General features: G+C 37.8%; 1 long non-coding RNA gene and 1 pseudogene across 1 annotated transcript; one reads left to right on the top strand and one right to left on the bottom strand.

The window, feature by feature from the left end:
• Positions 1-6,144: 6,144 nt before the first annotated feature.
• Positions 6,145-9,667, bottom strand: LOC114273201 (uncharacterized). The gene is made up of 3 exons (XR_003632970.2): positions 9,111-9,667; positions 8,826-9,008; positions 6,145-6,637 (listed from the first exon to the last, which is right to left on the bottom strand). It is a non-coding gene; the product is annotated as an uncharacterized LOC114273201 (long non-coding RNA).
• Positions 9,668-11,549: 1,882 nt separating this feature from the next.
• Positions 11,550-16,224, top strand: LOC145822070 (MDIS1-interacting receptor like kinase 2-like; annotated as a pseudogene).
• Positions 16,225-21,610: the final 5,386 nt, after the last annotated feature.

Below are 21,610 nucleotides of genomic sequence, written 5' to 3'. Positions count from 1 at the left end.
TGGTAACCCGATCTCAAGTCTATCTTAGAGAAACAACGGGAACCCTTCAACTGGTCAAACAAATCATCTATACGGGGCATAGGATACTTATTCTTAACCGTAGCCCGATTCAACTTCCGGTAATCAATACACAATCTCAAGGCACCATCTTTCTTTTTAACAAAGAGGGCCGGTACTCCCCACGGCGAAACACTAGGGCGAACAAAGCCCTTATCGAGCAATTCCTGGAGCTGAACTTTCAACTCAACCAACTCTGCTGGTGCAAAACGGTAAGGTGCCATAGAAATCGGCGCCGTGCCGGACACTAAATCAATAGAGAACTCTATCTCTCAGTGAGGTGGCAAACTAACAAGATCTTCGGGAAAAACATCCGAATACTCACAAACCACCCTCGGCAACACAATCTGAGTCTCAACACTCTCACTACTCTCAAAGCTAGCAAGTAAACCACTAAGCTCACTTCGCCCTCGCGAATCATACCCCGGTGGCAAAACACTACCAACCCGGTCTCCCAAGAAATGGAACCACTCCCCGCTCAAGGTACATAACGTGACCCTCTGGCGGTAGCAATCGATAACAGCCCGGTATGATGATAGCCAGTCCATACCCAAAATAACATCAAAACCCTTCATAGGCATGCCAACAAACGGAAAAGGAAGCCTATAGTCGACGACCTCTATATCACATCCTTTAACACCCTGTTTCAGAATCAACTCACCACCCAAAGGCGATACCACACAAATAGGAGATGCTAACTGTGCTAACTCCAATTCCAAAACAGATGCAAATGCAGCAGATACAAAAGAATGAGATGCACCCGTGTCTATCAACACACTAGCAACCGAGTTGCAAAACAGAAAAGTACCTCTCACTACTGATGGAGCTGGTACTAAATCCTGCGCGGTAACAGCATACACGCACCCCGTAGGCCCCTGGTCTACCTGCTCACCTCTCGGAGCAAAAGACTGCTGCACAGACTGGGATGGCGAAGCTCCCGGATTGGCCCTCGAGGCCTGCACAGACTGAGCTGGCTGAAAACCCTGCGTCTGCTTAGAACCAGACGCTCCCGAAGTGGCACTCAACTGCGGGCAAAACCTCTTCAGGTGCCCAGGCTGTCCACACTGATAACAAGACAAGGGCTGCCCCCTGCCCAAACTCTGACTCTGCGGTCTAGCTGAAGAAGAAGCAGCTCTCTGACCCCCACCCTTCTGCGGGCAAACAGAAACCTTGTGACCCAGCTGGCCACACTTGTAACAGGTGAATTCCCCCTGACCACCTCTCCCGGAGCCTGCACTCGGCACTGGGAAGGTCGATCTAGCAACACCACCCTGCGACTGCTGAGGGTTAAAACCCCTCTGCCTCTTGCCATCACCCTGGCCATCTTGGCTCCTCTTGGAACCTCTCTGCCCCTCATCCTCCTCCTGCATCATGAGCTCCATATGAGCTGCAGCGTCCACTAGGTGTCTATACTCTCGGGTGTAAGACCCACCAACCCTCAACTTGAGGCCCCGCCTCAACTTCCGCTCAAACTCATAGCAACGGCGTTCCTCAGACGCCACCAGTTCAGGTGCGAACCTGGACAGACTAGTAAAGGTAGCCTCAAACTCGGCCACTGACAAGCCCTGCTGATTAAGCCGGCTAAACTGATCCCTCAGCTTCTCCCTAGCTGCTGCAGACAAAAACCTCTCCTAAAAAGCATTTATAAACGCCTCCCACGCACCACCAACACGAGTCTTCTCGTACTTCCACCATTGACCCGCATCTCCCTTCAGTTGGAAGGATGCCAAGGTCACTTTCAGTGCTCCGTCCTCGATGCCAAGCATCTCGAACGTCTTACTCATTTGCTCTAGCCACTCATCAGCCTTCAGTGGCTCTTTCGGATCCCCAATAAACTCATCCGGATTAGACCGGAAGAACTCCCTCTTCAAGAAAGAAGGCCCTGCCTCAGCGGCCTGATTCCCAGCTCTAAGAATACCCAAAGCTCCTGCTATCTCTCTGGCCAAGGCACCCATAGCCTGCTGACCCACTGGCTCGGCCACATTGGCCTGGCCAACTCCCTCCTGCACTGCCGGAATCTCACCCTGTAACGGTACTTCCTGCCTCGCAGGTCTACCACGCCTAGCACCTCTTCCTCGTCCTGACATCCTAATAAAGGTAACACAGAACATTAGCACATTCACAAATGTGCCAAAACTAAACACTCATGTCCTAATGTATGGACAACTGTAATTCACTCCACGTAAGCATATAAACACATAAACACTTACGAATTTCATTTCCGGATAATGATAGTCCCGAGGCGTTACTAGAGTTCCAGTTAGAAATAGCATTGATCAAGTGCTTTTCCAACAAGACTCCCAGAAACCCAAGGATCCAATCAACATCCTAGAAATTAAATCCCATACCCACATAGCCACATAAACAAGTTATCAATTAAATACATAGCATATGATACTACATCTAAGTCTCTATCAAGCGAGACAAACCCATTGTGATCCTAATCACTTCCCACGTACCCAAAGTATTCGAACCCGGTATGCTCTGATACCAAGTTGTAACGCCCTCAAAATAATAACATTAAACCCAACAATTAAGACATGCCTTGATATACAAAAGTTCCACATTCTTTCATTCATGAGAGTTTCATTACATAGGTATTACATGTTAACAACAAAAGCGAAATGCCCTACGGGCTTACAGCTTTCCAAGTTAACACTTGGTTACAACAAAAAGAGTACTAACTCATACACCTTAAGCCCTTGGCTTGAATTTACATGTAATACATCAAAAGAACAAAATAACAAAAGTCCGCCTGCCTCTAGCCTCCCAAGCTACGTCCTTGGAGGTGGCATGCTACCTGTACCTGAAAATGATATTCCCATATAGGGTGAGCCACAGCCCAGTAGAAATATACTAAACCAACCATGAACAATGACTAAAATATTAGCAATTGATAGATGGCCAACACCGATACATTCACATAAATCACACATTTATGTCATACGACTTATGAGTCCAAATTACTTTTCATTTTCCCCTTTTCAACAGATAGGCATATAAGCACTACCCACATTCTCATCAGATATGTATAACAACAATATCCACAGATAAGCATATAAGCTATATCCACATTCTACAATAGATATGTATAACCACAATATCCACAGATAAGCATATAAGCTATATCCACACTTCACAAAGATAAGCATATAAGCTATATCCACACTTCATAAAGATAAGCATATAAGCTCTATCTTCACTTCTCTAGACAAGCATATGAGCTGTATCTACGGAGTTCATCCCCTATCTTCTCCCAATACTATCCGGTTTAGAGGTACATCCCCTAGCTTCCCCTAAACCGCGGAGTACATCCCCCATCTCCTCCTCTACACATAACGTATACAAACACATTGGTTCTATATACATTCACACAATACATATAGTTAATGTATTCTATCAACCGTCAAATTCCATGACACATTCCATTGATTAGTTTCCGTTTGCCTAATCATCATGCATTGTCTACAACAATCACGACTATCCTCCACCGATAGCCCAAAGCAGTTATTTCTAAACAGAAAATAAATGCACAATGGATATTCAATCAACATTTCATTTTCCTCATTCATCACAATTAATTATCCCAATTAATTAAACAATGTAATTATGTCAATTCTCATAATTAACATTTCAACCCTTAGGTCCCATTTTCATCAATGACTTAACATTTATTCCATTTCTCTATGCCAAACATGCATTCAGGTGTATTATGAATAAAACCCCAACTTTTGTAAAATTACACAAGAGCCCCCAAACTTTCACAAAATTACCAAACCAACCCCAACATCTCAAAATGCCAAAATTTAAAGACAAAACCCATAGAGAGGAGTAGGATATCCCTACCTCGAAGTTTGAGCCAAAAAGGAGATGAAGACTCGAAGATCAACGTACTCCAAATCCCAACTTTTTCAGATTAAATCAAAGCCCTCAACGCCCTCTATCTTTTTAACAAAAGCCCTAGGCTAGATTTATACTCTAGAGAGATCAATTCTTAGAGAGAATATAAGTTTAGAGAGAGAGGGTCTCGGATCTAGGGTTTGATCAAAAAAAGAGAGTGAAAAGTGATGTTCAAAAACGCTACTGTCCGCTGATATAAAACACGCTCGCTCGAGCGAAGCCTTGGTCGCTCGAGCGACCAGACACAGAAAACTCTCGCTCGAGCCAAGAAGCCCTCGCTCGAGCCAAAAACTCAAAAGTGTGCTCGAGCGAAAGAATGCTCGCTCGAGCCAACAACTCAAACCTTCAGGTCTGCAACCAGAAGCACGCTCGAGCGACAGACCTCTCGCTCGAGCGAAGAACAAACCAGACCGCTCGAGCCAAGAAAATCTCGCTCGAGCCAAGAAATACAACTCTCAGGTCCAGAACCAGATGCAAGCTCTCGCTCGAGCGAAGCCACTCTGGCTCGACCCACCAGACACGAACTCAACTCTCGCTCGAGCGACCAACTCCTCGCTCGAGCGAAGGTCTAAAAATCTGGGCAGCAACACTAGGCTCCCAAACACAACCAACCTGTAACAAACCTGCCCAACACATCCTATAACTCAATACACAAAGTAGAGAGGATGCAAACAAAATAATAAACAACTACCAACATCCACAGACACATGTCCGGATCACTGTTCAACAAGGGTAAACCCGGGATCGCTATATAACAATTCACTTTTAATATCCTCAAATTTATTTAAAATCTTATTTCTAGTAGTATTTCTTGAAAAACTTTGATATTGCGGTGCAAAACTTTCGTAAATCATTTGCACAAAATCAGGACATTCACTAGTAGTAAAAGGTTGTTCTTTTTAAATAGTATAATTAATTACATAATTTTATGCACATATAGGATTATATGAAAATGTTTGCAAATGATGACCAGTTGATGAAGCCCCTAATTGCATTTGATTTCTAATATTAGGTTGTTAACTTTGTAAATGTTTGTTAGCATACCTTCTTAGATGGCTAGTACCCCCTATAAATGCAACACTAAGTAAATATGCACAATATTTACATTTGCTTTAATTGTAATTGTACCATGAAGATTATTTACAAATATTTTTTTGAAATTATCTCAAGCACTACTAGTCGTGCCTTAGATGATAATACAGCTGTTGGAAAAGAGATATTAGGTACATTAGAAGAATCAACAGATTTATGTTGTTTAGTATATGCATCAATATCGACATAAACATTAGGAATATTAAGATCCATAGTAATATAAGTAAAATAATATATAAGAACTAACAATTAATTTAATTAATGAATAAACAATAACAACTAATATATGTTAAGAAATAATTAATGTAAAAAAAATGACTAACTAATAAAAAAAAAATTTCTTACACAATTACAATTGCAATTACCACTTAGGGATGAGATTTTAAAATTAATTGAGAGAGTTGAGAGTTGAAAGAATTTGAGAGAGAGAATTGTTTGCGAGAAATAAAATAGGAGAGGAGGGATGTTTATAGGAGTTTGGAAGGAGGGCGGTATTTTTTTTTTTGGGTGGGTAGAAGGAGGGGGGTCAATTTGTAAAAAAAGTCAATTTTTTTTGCCGTTGGAAGTTAACAGTTATTTGATTGTTTGAATATTATTATTATTTTTTTGAATTGATAGTTAGTGTGGTAGAGAGCCGTTGGGGGAGTGGGTTGTGGGTGGGCCAATAGCCTTCCCGGCAAAGTTTTTTTTGTGTCGGGTCACGCCAATGGACTGGGATGGGCCTCAAAATGACAGTCCAGGCCCAGGGTCCCGATTGGGCTAGAGTTCGAGCCTAATTGGGCCGGGCCCACCCTAGGCCGCTGTTGGACTTCGCGCCACCAACGGTCTACGGACCATTTTTACACCAGTAGCAGTAGCTTCTGGCTCTGTTACAACCGTCATCGTAAATATTAAACATTTGCAGGGAATTTCAAACGATAACTTTCACAAATTATTTTTATTTAGGGAAAATTACACTTTTGGTTACTTTCATATTTCAGCATTAATTTTTTTTTTCTTTCACTTTCACCCTTCATATTTCAAGTTTTTCTTAATTTACTCCTAAAGCTAACTTCTATTCAAAATTAGACAGAAAATGCCACAATAACTGTCACATGACATAAAAAATATATTATTATATTAGAATTTAGAGAGAAATTAGTCTAAGGTCCTTATCTCATTTTTAGTAATGGATAAGGTCCACAATATTATTTTGTGATGTCTAAGGTTCCTTAACCTTGACACCCATATATCACAGAGAAATTCTGGTTGTAATCTTTGTAGCAGTATCCTACAAAGGGGGATAATGGTTTTGAAAGTAGTTCTAGCCTTGAAGATTCAGTAGAGATCTTGAAATCTGAAGGATAAGAGGGCATTCTGAATAGAGCCTTTGAAGTCTGCCTCTGACAACACAAACAAAACCATGTAGTAGTAGTAGGGCAGACCTGCATGGAAGCAGCACACCGGAACAGTTTGTGGCTCAGACTAACTCCATCGCTGCAATTCACACCTTGGCAGAAAAGCATCCTCTGTAGATTCAAATGGAACAGATGCTGAACAATAGCTGCATTGCACTTCTGCTACAAATTGGTGTATGGAGTGGAGCCCGCTGTTGAAGAAAATACAGATTATAAGATTGTATTTAAGAATAAGAAAATAATGTGTGTCAGCAGGAAATATTCAATCAGATAACAAAGCCTGGCACTTCGAAAGTGCCGTGTTCTATAATCACTTAAACATTCAAAAAAATTGTAGACCGTCATTACAACCATGTGTTTGACTTTGAAAGAACCATGCGTCTCACGGGAAAGGATTTCCTCTTGAAATTAGAAGAATATTACAAACACACTAAACTACGGAATGCTTCATCAAGCAGATATTGGATATTGACGATATGGTAGGCAGCCTTGAGTTACTGCTATCAAAATTGTTATAAGGCTCTAAAAGTAGGTACACAACTACTTATCCAAAGGTTGTAATAGTCTTGAGTCAGAATACTTCTTGAGCTACCAGACAACCTTGAAAGTATTTACTTCTACCAAAAAAAATTTGTATAAAATGGTGAACTTTCAAAATAATAACAATGTTTAATTCATATAATATAAACAAACAAAAAACACTAAAATGCCTCTCCACAATTATAGCAGATATAACTCCTTGTCGATGGAGGGGCATTTAAGCAATCAGGTGATACAAGTTTAGTGGAATCCCTGAGCCAGAATGTAATACAAACCAGATTTGGCTCTACAAGGAGCATACATCAAAAGATGCAAACAAAATTCTTCAAATGGTGGCACCAGATGAGAGTGGGGTAGACAAGAGAAAGAGAGGTGGCAGTAAGAAGGCCAGAGGATCATGAATTCCTCATGCTCAAGAGTGGCTCTCCTAGGTGCAATGAAGATCAGCCCATGAAAGTGAGCCCTCTGATATTACATAGTGCCCAACTGGGCTGAAGACAATGGATGATGAGACCTATGTCAAAAAAAGACTACTCAATCTGCCAACCTGCAGTCCTATGTTGTTGGGCCAACAGGATTGGACCAGGCATGTCATTAACAGATGATTCATCATAACGTAGATCATTATTAAGATTGGTATAGGATGATTTTCACTTTCATTGTCCATGGAGATGTCTGTTTTCAATATATAGTTCTATCAAAAGGACAGATCTGAAATCATCAGATTATACAAAAAGCAGAACAACATCATTCCATTACACTGGACATCTAAATATTAGCCAAGAAATTGTTATCAGAGTCATCTCTCTTAAACTTCCATTTTGCAACCTTTGTAAATCAATCCTAGCAATATAACTCTTTAGAAAGGTTTAAACTTGAAACGGGAGAAACAACAAGTTCTAAAGGTTAATAAAATAAATAAATAAAACTAGAATGTTCAGATGAAAGAGTGGTAATGCAACAAAAAATTGAATTATAGGTGAAACAGTTGTGGAAAGAAGCAACAAAGTATGCTGGGGTATGTTCATGGAAAATGTGTTCGCCAGTGAGGAGAAAATATTTGATTCAAATGACAAGAAGAAGAACCAGGCTAATTGAAAATATGGTCTTGGTAAAGCTAAGCAGCAGAAAGGGTTGTGAAGCAATGAACTGTTGTAGTAAGGCTTTCTTACAATTGAGTTTTCTCTTTCTCTTTTTTTATCTGTGAACTCATACTTCTCTGTCCTTTTGAGAATGTCTAATTTTCCTAAACATCCAAAAGATAGCTACAAGGAACTTTGGAAAACTCAATGGTGCCAAGGTTTATGTACTAGGATTTGAGGCATGATAAGGATTATAAGCACTTGCTTGTCAAGCTGATCAAAGTTTGTGGAAGAAGCAGAAAAAAAAAAGATAAACCTCAAAAGCCTATGCTTGCACTGGTTTGATGCTCAGATAAGAATATACCTTAATTTCTGTAAATCAGCACTAAAGCACCTAAAAGGAACAACGATATATGTAAAAATGAGATGAATGTTTTGAGAGGAATCATGCTTTAATTAAGACATGACTTTGAGGCTAGAGCAATTAACAAATCTTTCCTTCAAATAACAGCAAATCTCAATACTAGAATCATCACGATGACCTTGAACAAGAATATGACAATCAAATCAAATGCCTAATTCCAAAAAAGTAAGAACAGAACGTGTAGCTTTCAATTCTCTGGCCCCATGAAAATCCAAATCCCATCATATGCTGAGTGTTAAAACAACTACTAACAATACGATCATCATCATCATCATTAGGCAAATAAAGTCATCATCATTAGGCAAAAAGATTGATCAACAAGAAGAAACTTACAATATGATCACGTGCACCATATGGGCCAATTTTATCAGATTTGCTGGTAGTGGTAGATATGTCACAAATCAACACATCAAAAGACCTGGATCCTTTGCCAATAGCTAAATGCATTTCCTGTGGGGACTATATGGGCACAATAAGAGAAACCAAGGAGACTGGGACCGAATCAACAGTTACAACCTATTTAAAAGTATAAATAGCAAAATGAAAAAATTAATTAATTAATTCCCTCATACTATGATATATGAACAAATGAGATACAAATTTATATAAAATATCGACCTCCTTCAAAAGAGAAAACGGAGTATGATTAACTTTGGAAGACTTCAACAATTCCCCACTATATCCCAGCCAGATCTTCACACTGGGAAGAACAAAAAAAGAAGAAACAAACTAAGCATTTTTGGTTAAAAAAAAAAAAAAACTAAGCATGCTAAAAATGTTGAAAATTAATCTCCTAATCTAATGGGTTCTGAAAACTTTCTTTGACCACAGGAGCAAGATAAGCAGCTTCATTACTACAGACATTGAAAAGATAAGCAATTACATCTGGATTATTATTCCAGCTGAAGCACCATTCTCCAACCCATCAATAACATTTTTATTTTCAAAATAAACATAAATGTAATGCAGCTGTGATCTTATATATGATACCCCACCAGATTCACCTTGGTCAAACACCTTAAAAATTGATAGCCATACACCATTTCCCTCTTATTAAAAAAAAAACACACTATAATCTTCAAGAAGAGTAACAGATTTGCCAAATCATTTTCACGAAGAAAAAAACCAATGGACAAATAGAAAATTAATTAACATATTGACACTGGTCAAACAACTTCAAAAACAGATTGCCACATTGTTTTCCTCTGGTTTAAAAAATAAAAATAAAAAATACGAAGAATAACAAATCCACCAAATCAGTTTCTCCAGGAAAGAAGCCAAAGAACAACATTAAAGACCAATAATAGACATCAATAGACTTGTAACTAAACCAAAGAAAGATTAGGAAAATATACCTCTAATCTTTTGGTCACCAACAAACTCACACAACCCTTCAAAAAGATATCTAAAAATACCAGTGAGATTTCCAAATTTACAAGCCATAATTCGCCAAAAAGAAACTAAACTATTACGATACGAATGTGAATCGAACAAATCTCGTTTTGAAGAACACATGTCCTTTGAAGGAGCCAGGCTACCAGATAGCTTAGCTGGAAAAAATCACTTGGTAATCACACTGGAGACCTTTGATCAAAGCCTACTTCCATCTAGATTTGTGGGTTTTATGGCAGAGGAGCAACCCCCCCCCCCCCTCATTGCCATTAGGCCCAAAAAATATCAAGAAAAAAGATAATAATAATAATAAAGAGTGCAGGTTCCACATTTAGGAACTGAAAGAAGTCCTAAATGAATAAGACATGTTTGTAAGATGTTAAAATTTCATGTTTTTTAAGATCATATCCAGGACCAGAATAAAAAATCCTAAAGTTACATACTGTACCCAAAAAGATATCTAAAACTGAATTAATTAACCAAGTAAAAGAAAAGCAAACTTTTCTTAGAAGACTATGCACATAAATAGTGTTAATTACATCCAGATCAACCATAAAACATAATGAATTTGTAAATACGTTGCTAGAGGATCCAGGGGAGCATCTCCCATGGCTTCAAAGTTAACGAATTTATTAGCAAACGAAATCTAAGAATTAATTGATGTACCTGAGATAAAGAGCAAGAAAGATCGATCTGGTTCAAGAATGATAATGATCTGATCTGATCTAATCTGACAATGAAAAAAATAGAGAGTTAATCAGCAGATTTGACAATGAGAAAGTAGAGAAAACGATAGTTCACACTCGTACACCGATTAAGAGAATGAAAAATGTACCTGAGATAAGGGCAAGAGAGATTGATTTGGTTCAAGAACAGATTGATTTTGGATCTGCAATTTGATGAAGAACAAATCGAGTTCGAGTTCGAGTTCAATGAAGAACAGCTAAAGCAAAGCCTCGAGCGACAGAGATCGATGAAGAACAGCTAGAGAGTTAGATTGTGAGAGATAAGAGTGGTGTGTGGGAGAGAGATCTGTGAGAGGGACTGCAATTGAGCGAGCGAGAGTCAGTTTGTTTGAGAATGAGAGTGAAAGTGACAGTGACAGTGACAGTGAGAGCGAGAGCTACATGTCACGGCCTGGGCGGTTGTCATCCTCCCGAGAAGCCGACTCTACGAGTGGTACTGCGTACCCTTGTGCATTATGCCCAAGGACCAATTCAGGAGATGCGATAGGGATCTACCCTGCCTGCCTTGCCACTCACAAACTAATGCGCTTGCAAGGTGCTTGGTGTAGAACTCGCATCCCCAATGAGGTGGTACGTGACATGCTACCACCGCTAGTCCCTGACACCCTCGTCAGGGGGACATTACCCTGCCTACTTCCATGCTTGTCCGTTCCCCTATCCAAGGGAAACCCGCCCCGCGCAGACACCACCCTCGGTGTGGACGCCATAATGGAGGTGCTTGGTGTAAGTCCTATGTACCGTCCCCATCACAGTGCCCCTAGGCTGGCTCTGATACCACTTGTCACGGCCGGGGCGCTTGTCATCCTCCCGAGAAACCGGCTCCACAAGTGGTACTACGTACCCCCGTGCATTATACCTAAGGACCAACCCAGGAGATGCAATAGGGATCTACCCTGCCTGCCTTGCCGCTCACAAACTAATGCGCTTGCAAGGTGCTTGGTGTAGAACTCACACCCCCAATGAGTCGGTACGTGACATACAACTTCAAATCAAGGGTTTTGGACTGAGTTGTGGAAAAGATAGAGAAAGTGAGAGACATTTTGAAAGAGACAGAGCTTTGGACGGTCAATCAATTGACCTAATACGACACCGTTTAACTGAGATGAGAGAAAAAGGTTTCTTCAAAACGTTGTGTTTAATTAATCTATAATGGTGTTTCATAAACGCCACAAAAGAAATGCTGCAATACACCCTTTTTCCGGTAGTGTGTTTTCAGAAAAGTACCAAAGCTGTGTTATCTGAAACACCTTGTCTGGATGATTGTGATTTGGTTGTTTTGGGTCATTGCATTAAAAGATATGAATTTGTATGTTAAAATTTACAGTTTGGATTAGTGATGATTGCACTTTAGATATTATTTCATAATTTATCTCACAATTTAAGTAAAATGATTTGACATTTTGTTTGGTTCCTAGGGAAAATGTGCAAGTATGGATAAACAAAAAATTTCGAAAGAGAACTTGGGCTTCGAAAAAATTATTATTTTTTGACGTAATTGCTCTTCATGATTTGGATATTTATTTTCTTTTGTTAGGGTTTGCCCTATTTTTCTTGGCAATCAAACAAACTTTATGCTTTATGATTCACTTGAAATCCAGAGAAAAACCAGAGAATTTCTCTGGAAATTCAAAGAAAATCTCTAGACTGGAATCTAGAGAAATTCTCTGAGAAGTCTAGAGAAATTCTCTGGGAAGGTTAACTTTTGCTTTTTTGTGTGCATTGTGTGTTGAAATTGCTGGAATTGGGAAATTTGACGCAAGTATAGTTTTTGTGCTTGTTTGTAATTGTGGATAGTTTTAATTAATTTTGTAGTTTAGATTGCTAAGTGGCAAGCTATGATCAACAATGAGAATACCTCTTTTCTCATTCTCTCTCCTCTTCTTCTCTCTCTCTCTCTCTCTCTCTCTCTCTCTCTCTCTCTCTCTTATCAGGGAAAATTTCTCTAGTTTGGTTAAAACAATTTTCTCTGGTTTAAAATTGTGAACAAACACAGAGAAATTTGTACTAGAATTTCTCTAGATTGGTTAAAATAATTTTCTTTGGTGATCTTATATATCTTGACATATGCACGTTAAGTATTTCTATAAATGTTTACTTTTCTGATTAGTTAGTATTGTTTTCATTGATTTTAAAGTAGCTCCTTTTGGTTTGTAAATGATCTTATGTAATAGTAATCTGCTTGGTGATCTATATGGAATGATAAACAAGTATTAGAATGAAACTGAATTTTGATTTGGATTGTTCATAGAAGTGAATTTCACCTAATTTACGTACTAAAGAGAGTAATTTTCTCGGGCTGGTGATGATAAGGTATTAGAGCTTGAGATTGTGAAGAATTTTGAGAAAGAAGTGTTTTTCTCTGGGAAATCCAGAATTTCTCTAGAGAGTAGGAAATCCAGAGAAATTTCTAGAAATTTTCTGGAGTGGGAAGTCCAGAAAAATTCTCTGAATCGAATTTTCTTAGGATCGATGTTGAGGGACCTTAAGCATTATGAAACTATTAGATGTCATTCATCCTATAAAATCTTAATACTAGGGATCCTAAAAAAAAATCCCCTAGAATTTAAGTTTGTGTTAGAGGTGTGAGTCATATATAATAAAATATTTTTATACTACATGACTGTCAACGTATCAGTTTTTGTCTAATTTTTAACAAAAATTAACTTTAAGAGTAAAGCGGAAAAAACATAAAGGGCCATAGTGAGAAAAAAATAAATTTTAAGGGCCAAAGTGAGAAAGTGACTAAACATAAAGGGAGCAAAGTGTAATTTACACTTTTATTTATTGATGTGATATTTATTATATCATTATTATTAATTGATTTTAAATATTTGTATTCTATCATTAGTAAAAAGATACTACAATGATTTGTTTTGATTTTTAACATATGATTAACTAAATATATTGGTGAGAAGTTCAAATCATTATATAATTTTTTTTTTTTTTATTTTTTTATCCTTGTACTTTTTTTTAAATTTTTATTTTTTTCTCTATTCTCACATATTAATATGAATCGCCTCCCATTATCACTACCAGTGTCAGAAAGTCGCCAATTTGCTGATGTTGAAAAAGTCATCAGTGGCAACCACGAACAAACAAGTGGACAAATAAACAGATAAATAAATTATTATTCTTTTTGTAGACAAAAAAGAACAAAATTTGTGACAATTATCTCAAAAATTTTAAATTTAGAGTTATAGGCCCAGTGCCTTGAAATGAAAACAAAAGTTGTAGTGAACATTAAGTACAAACTCCCAAAATAGAATAAAAAAAACATTATAAGCACCCATAAATTATAGAAGAAATATAATTTTTTATTCTAAATTTTCATGCAGTTTTCAATTTGACCTCAGACTTCGTATAATATCAATTTATTCCCTACACTTTTGAAATTTTGATCAATTTGGCTCCCACCGTTACATTCCGTCTACAATCAAATGTGACTTGCTGACGTGGCACCAAATCTCATTTGGAACTTCATTTTACCCCAAAACTATATCTTAAAAATCAATTAACCCCTAAATATTAAAAAAAATGTTTAATATTTAATTAATAATTTTTTATCTCAAAAATGAAAATTGTAAATAAAAAAATTTGTTGAGTATTCTTTAAACAATAATTGAATTTTAAATTTTTTGTCTCACTCAATTTTAAAATTACTATTATTCGATCAACTCTATTAAAATTAATTTGGAGAATAAACTAGTTACAATTGCATGCCCGCACACACATAAAGTAACCAAGAAATTTTTGGCTCAATAAGTTTCTCGAAGATCTACTGGAGATAATTTAAGACCTATGAAGCACATGTATGGGTATGAGTATTGGTACTGGTACGATAAAAGTTTGTCAATACCAGTACTCATACCTGTAAAAAAAGTAGGGTACGGATACGATTTGATACAAATTTATGTAACCACATTAAATTACTCATATCAGTAGTTCTGGATATTAATAAGTGGGTAAACATTAAATTTTCATTCCTCTTAGGCCTCATTTGGCAATTACATGTTTTAGCCAAAAAGTCAAAAAAGTTACTATAAGTTGTAGCATCACTCTCTCTACTTTTCTGTAAATCTTTTTGTAAAAAATCAAAAAATTACTAAAATAAACAAGGCCTTAGTGATGCTATTAGAAGGTATAATACTTTTTTATTGGTGATTGTAGTCCACAAGTATATATATTAGAAGGTATAATACTTTCTATTGGTGATTGTAGTCCACAAGTATATATATTAACTGTGCTGATTGTTTGGTCACCATTTTTGTCCATGTTTGTTTTATTAGTCTTTTTATTTATTTTTTATTTTTTATTATAGTTAGCTATTTAAAATACTATTTGCATTTTGTATTTTTATACGACTTTTGAGGTTAAAAATCTCACAGGGGAAATACCATTGGAAATCACAAATTTGCAGAGTTTGGAGAATTTAAACCTCTCCCACAATAATCTCTCTGGTCTCATTCCAAAGGGTTTTGAAGATATGAAGGGCTTGGCATTTATTGATATATCATACAATCAGTTGCAAGGTCCGATTCCCATGAGCAACGCCTTCATGAATGCATCAATAGAAGCATTGCAAGGGAACAAAGGTTTTTGTGGAAATGTCAAAGGCCTGCAGCCTTGCAAAGTTCCTTCTGCATTACACAAACACACTCTAGAAAAAAGGACACTTGTTCTTGTAATCGTGCTCCCTCTTAGTGGAGCACTCTTACTTCTAGGTGCATTCATTGGACTTCTCATCATGTTCAATTCAAGAAAGGCAAAGTCATAAGTTGAATAGGGTGACACCCAACCCCCAAGAGAAGATTTGTTATCGATATCAATATTCAATGGAAGAGCAATGTACAATGACATTGTAAAAGCTATCCATATATTGCATTGGAAAAGAAGGATATGGAACTGCCTACAAAGCGAAGTTACCATCAGTTGATATAGTAGCTGTGAAGAAACTTCATCCGTTATCTGAGAGGGCTAATAGGAAAGATTTCTTAAATGAGGTAAGGGCATTGACAGAAATTAAGCATAGACACATAGTGAAGCTTTTTGGGTATTGTTCACACGCTCGACATTCTTTTCTAGTTTATGAGTACCTCGAAAGAGGTAGTTTGGCTACAATTTTTAACAAAGACGAAGAAGCTAAAGAATTGGATTGGCCTAAGAGGGTGAATATTTTTAAGGGTGTGGCAAGCGCTGTCATACATGCACCATGATTGCACACTGTCCATTGTTCACTGAGACATTTCTAGCAACAATGTTCTAATTGATGAGGAGTACAAGGCTCATGTTTCGGACTTTGGCACTTCCAAGCTTTTGAAGCTAGATTCCCCTAACTGGGATGCATTTGCAGGCACATACAGATATGTTGCACCAGGCAAACATAGTTTTATGCTCTCCTAAATTGACATAGAATCTGAAGCATAACAAAACAAGTGCATTACCATGTCTCTCTTATTTTTTGCAGAGCTTGCTTACACAATGAAGGTAACAGAAAAGTGTGATGTCTATAGCTTTGGTGTTTGGAAGTGATCAAAGGAAAGCATCTGGGAGACTTCATCATGTCCCTATTGACCCCAGCTGTTAAGAACATATAGCTAAAGGATGTGTTGGACCAACGCTTTTCACTTCCCTCCCCTGAAGTTGACGAGGTAGTGAAGTGTAAAATTGGCAGTCGCATGTTTGCATGTCAATCCACAATCTAGGCCAACCATGCACATTGTTTCTCAATTGTTATCCACCCGAAAAATTCCGTAGAGCCTCACCTATGTGGATAGAATTGCTGCCCATGAAAATGTATAGAATTGATCCCTTTCTATTCTGCATATTTTTCCATGCACTAATTTTGTGCACTTAGCAAAACTCGAGCCTTGAAGACAGTGCAAAGGTATTTTGTTTAGCAAGAATATGCTAGATATTAGATAAAACCCAATCTTCTCTATCACCTACTAAAATATCCTTTTCATATAGGGATTTTTATTGTAAGAATAAATACTGAAGAGTGAAAATCAATTAAAAGAGAGATGTACCCTTGGAGCTTTTGCGTGCCGTGTGTGTATGGTAGTAACTGAACCACACATGTATGGTATGGCTTCTCTCTTTATTGTCATCTTATTTATTTTATTTTGTGTTGCCTTTATTTTCTTTTTCTTGAATATATACCTACCTTGTGGCACCAAAAATTGTTGGCTTCTTTTATATTGATTTGAAAGAGCAATGTTGCTTTGATGTTGGTGGTGATGAGTTTGTGGCTATGATTCTGGGTTTGATGGTGATTTGAGATTTGGTGACTAGGGAAGGAGGCGGTGGTTGGCGGGGAAGGAGGCGGTGGTTTATGATGGAAGCTGTAAAAGAGAGGGGAGAGAGAAAGAGATTAACATAGGAAGAGTGCATGACAAGCTTGATTCACATTTTCTATTACAAATATCATCATAAATTTCATCAAATGATGTACTGCAAATTTGTCATTATAAATTTAAATCTCTGTTTTTATTTGTTTTGGATTGTGAATCTAAATCTCAGTTTAGTAAATCAATTTTAACAAATTGCATTTAATATAAAGCTTGAAGACTGTAATGAGATTAGTAGAAACAACTATAGCAATACACAAGTATTCTTATATCATCTTTTAAAAGGAAATTGGATATTCTTCTTTTTCCATTTATAAGGGATCTGAAAAATCTGGATACCATTTATTCAACAAGTATAAATTATGGAAAACACTATGGTACACACCTAAGTATGTATCATATGCATCTTGTAACTTAAAAAAGAAAATAGTATAACTTTATACTTTTTGAGACATAACTAAAAAAATAAAAGAAAAATGTTATAACCAAACACAACATTAGGCATAATTAAAAAATTCATGAGTCATAATTAAACATGAGGCATAATTAAAAAATTCATGAGTCATAACTAAACATGAGGCATAATTAAAAAATTCATGAGTCATAACTAAAATAATATCATAACTAAAGAAAAAAATTAATTATTACTAAAGACAAAAATGTCATATCTAGGGGTGCTCTTCAAAAATAGTCCCATGTAGAATTTTATACGGCATTTAGGTCAAAGAAGTTGGTGAATATTTGGGAGATGTGGAAATTGATTATTCTCATTTATGTAGCTATATCTGATTTAGTATACGTGATTTTATTTTGTTGGAATATTTGTCTTTTGAGCAACTATGGCACCCATTGGAATATTTGTCTTTATTTGGGTTACATTGCTAGCATCATGGGAACTCCTCTTTATTTGGATGAGCCTACGTTCAAGAGAAGTAGACTTACGTTTGCGAGAATATGTAATGAAGTGCCAGCAAATAAAGAGATCCCTGAGTCTTTCAAAATAAATCTTGGTTATGGTGACCCATATGAGATTCGAGTTGAGGTTCCATGGAAGCCTCAAAGGTGTGATGTTTGTAAGACTTTTGGTCATACCACTAATTTGTGCCCTCAGAAGCCAAAGACCTTGAACCCTCCATCTTCCAAACAAGAGTGGAGAGTCAAGGAGACTAACATACAAGTTCCAACTAAGTGGGACGTGGTGAAGAAAAAAGGGAGAGATGGTGGGCAAGGTTCAACGACAGTGATAAACAAAGAGGGAGAGGCGCAGCGTTTCACCCCATCAACATCTAATGCCTTTGATGTCCTTGAATCATGTGATATGGGAGAGTTGGGGAATGAAAAATTAAATCAAGAGTTGTTGTGTCAAACCAAGAGCCTAAAAAGTAGAGGGAGTCCATCTCCAAGTGATCTCATTAATGGGGAGACTACAAAGGAGGATAACAGAAGAAAACTCAATGCGAAATTTCATTACTTGAAGAGTGCTAGAAGGAAATTTTGAACCCTTTGTTGTGTATGTTTTGTTTGTCGTCTATAAGCTTAGTTTGTTTCTTTTGAGGGAGTAGTTTGTTTTTTGTTTATGTTTATTCTCCCTACAAAAGATGTGTATTGAACTTCATTGTATATCTTTCTTTTTTGGTTATAATATGACTTACTTATCCAAAAAAAAAAAAACTATGACACCCATAAGTCCGCTTATTTATGGTAATTTACCAAAACCACCACCACCTCCACTATTTTACATCCACATTATTGAGGGTGTAGGTATGGCAACTGATTGTGTTTTGCATACTATTTTACATCTATATTATTTGACGACTTGGAAACTGATCATGTTTTGCATGGAGTCGTGCTCTTCCAACCTCTTCCAATACAGAGCTGCCCCTCCTCAAACTTGTCCTGAAGTTGTCATAGGGTGGGGTGGCGGAAGATTACAGAAGAGTTGGGTAGGGACAGATATCCCAACAGGTTGTGAAAGTCCTAAACTGGGATGGAAGTGTATGACGATAAATCTTATACATAACTGATGTTAGCAGTTAAAATGTGGCTTAATTTAAATTCTACACTATTGAGGAAAAATAAATTTCATTCCACATGGAAAACAACCTTGGACATGGATTGGACATCACAGCAACAGTTGTATACTTAAATCCTTAATAGCAGGAAACTCCTAGCTCCTGCTTCTGCCCTTGCTCCCACTCTTGCTCTCAATCTGAAACTTTTTATTTATGTAATATATATATATATATATATATATATATATATATATTTATGCCCAAACTCCCATAATCGGGTGTTGTTTTTTGGGGTAACCATTGGTTCAGTGGTTATAATCTCGGCTTATTAACCTTGAGGTTATGGGTTCAAGCTTGAGGACAAATTGTACATATATGCCAAAGGTTTCTTATGTACCCAATTTAACCCCTCCAAACACCCATTAATGGGTATTAATTGGTCATTTTTTTAAATCTATATTTATGTTACTATTGTAAGATAAAATTGATAGAGAGAGAGAACAAGTGAATAAATGAAATGTGTATTTCATAGATTGATTTACAAAGGGAGCCTAGCTCTCTTCTTATAGCCTGTGATACATTGGAGAGAGAGCCACCGAAAGCATAAAGCTAAAGCAAGCTAATGCTACACTAATTATGAAAGCTAAAGCTATACTAATTATTCAAGCTAAAACTAAACATAATAATATACATAATATTATACTAACATAATATATTATATATTCTAACATCCCCCCTCAAACTCAAGGAGGATAGGTAAAACCAACTTGAGTTTGGAAAGGAACAAAACATGAAGATAAACTAATACATAAAATAAAAGAGGATAGTAGACACTGTATGGTCGTGTCGGACTGTTGTAGCAGGACAGTTTACGAGGTCATGCCGGACCGATGTAAAGGCTAACCGGAATCAATGTCGGGACAGTTTACGGGGTCATGCCGGACGGTTGTAGAAGCTGACCGGAATCAATGTCGGGACAGTTTACGGGGTCATGCCGGACGGTTGTAGAAGCTGACCGGAATCAATGTCGGGACAGGTTACGGGGTCATGCCGGACCGATGTAAAAGCTGTGGTGGTGCACTGAGGAGGCGACTTAGGGAGTGCGCCATGGGGTGGCTTGGTTGGTTCCCATGGTATATAACCATGCTCACCAGCTTGAGTGGTTCGCATGGTGTGTAACCATGCTCACCATGATATATGTATAACCCCCCCTCAAACTCAAATAGGTGGGAAAATAGAAACCTATTTGAGGTTGAAACAAAGGGATTGAGAAAGTGGAGCAGAAGGTTTTTTTTTTTTTTTTTTTTGTTAAAACAAAACCGTGGCCCAGAAAGACACCAAAACCCACGTGAATCACTTCTGCAGAAACAACATCAACATCTAGCTAATCGGTCCCACGTGAGACTTGATCCACGCATACCAATGCTTACTTTTCGCTTACAAAACCAGCTGGATATATAATGGCCAATATAATATATCATACTATAACAATATAATATATTATAGTGAGGGAGTGGGTCTAGTGGAGAGAAAGGGACCAGAGAGAGAGAGAGACTGGGGAAAAAGAAATTCAACAGTTTGATTTCATGTAATCGAAGCACCACATAAGAAAAGCAAAAAAGAAAGAAAGAGAAGATTGGTTTAAAAATAAAAAATAAAAAAGGTATGGGTATGTGCAAAAGGTGGTGGATGATGGGTTGGAAAGTGGTCAAAGTGGTGGGTGTCCTTGAGTAGAGAGAGAGAGAGAGAGAACCCGTGCATGTCTGTATGCATGTGTCTGGGTGTCTTGCTGCCGTGTGTGCCTGTGTATGCATGTGCCGTGTGTATGAGTGTGTAGGTCAAACAAAACAATTTGATCAGCCTCTCATGACTAGGGAGGACTGAGAGTGAGATATAGAGGGAGTGTGTGGGTATGGGTGTGTACCGTGGTGTGGAAGGAGCTCAGTGTGTGTCTGTGTGAGAGTTGTTAATGGTGTGCATGTGTTGTGTGTGTGCCGTGTGTGATGCGAGAAGAGAACCAGCCCCGGGAGAAGAGACAGATTAGTGCATGTTGTGTATCAAATTAGGACTAGAGTGGAGAGACCGACACGGCGGCTGAAGGAGGCGGCCGGAGAGGATTTTCCGGCGAGCCGGTTGTCGGAGGAGGTGGGTTCGGAGAGGAGAGGTGATGATTTGATGTAGTTGGAGGAGGGCATGATGTGTTTGGTGGTTTTGGAGGAACTAGTTCTGGGAAGGGTGGTGAGTAGTTCATGTTTCATGGTATAGAGAGAGAGATTTTTGGTTTTCTTGAGTTTGATAGTGTGATCAGGAGGCCACTGATTAGTATTAGTACAGCAAACAAAAAAAAAAAAAAAGAAAGAGAGAGAGAGAATTGCTCAAGAAAAGGAGAGAGAGGCCTGGTCTTAGCCCATGTGTGTTGGTGGAGGTGACCAAGATGGATGATGGTGATTCGATGTCGCCATTGATGAACGGCAGTGCTGTGCTGGTTTAAACGGCAGTGCTGGGCAACAAAATATTGGTGGAAGAAAAGTTTCTGATCAGTCCAACCATGTTGATCTAGCTGGTAGTTGCAAGATTGAACAAAACCATTTCTGTACGATATGTGGAAAGGGATTCAAGAG

This window comes from Camellia sinensis, chromosome 3 (assembly GCF_055761805.1).
Source record: "Camellia sinensis isolate YWXY chromosome 3, ASM5576180v1, whole genome shotgun sequence".
NCBI classification, from domain to species: Eukaryota; Viridiplantae; Streptophyta; class Magnoliopsida; order Ericales; family Theaceae; genus Camellia; species Camellia sinensis.
This window is presented reverse-complemented; position numbering and strand designations above follow the sequence as displayed.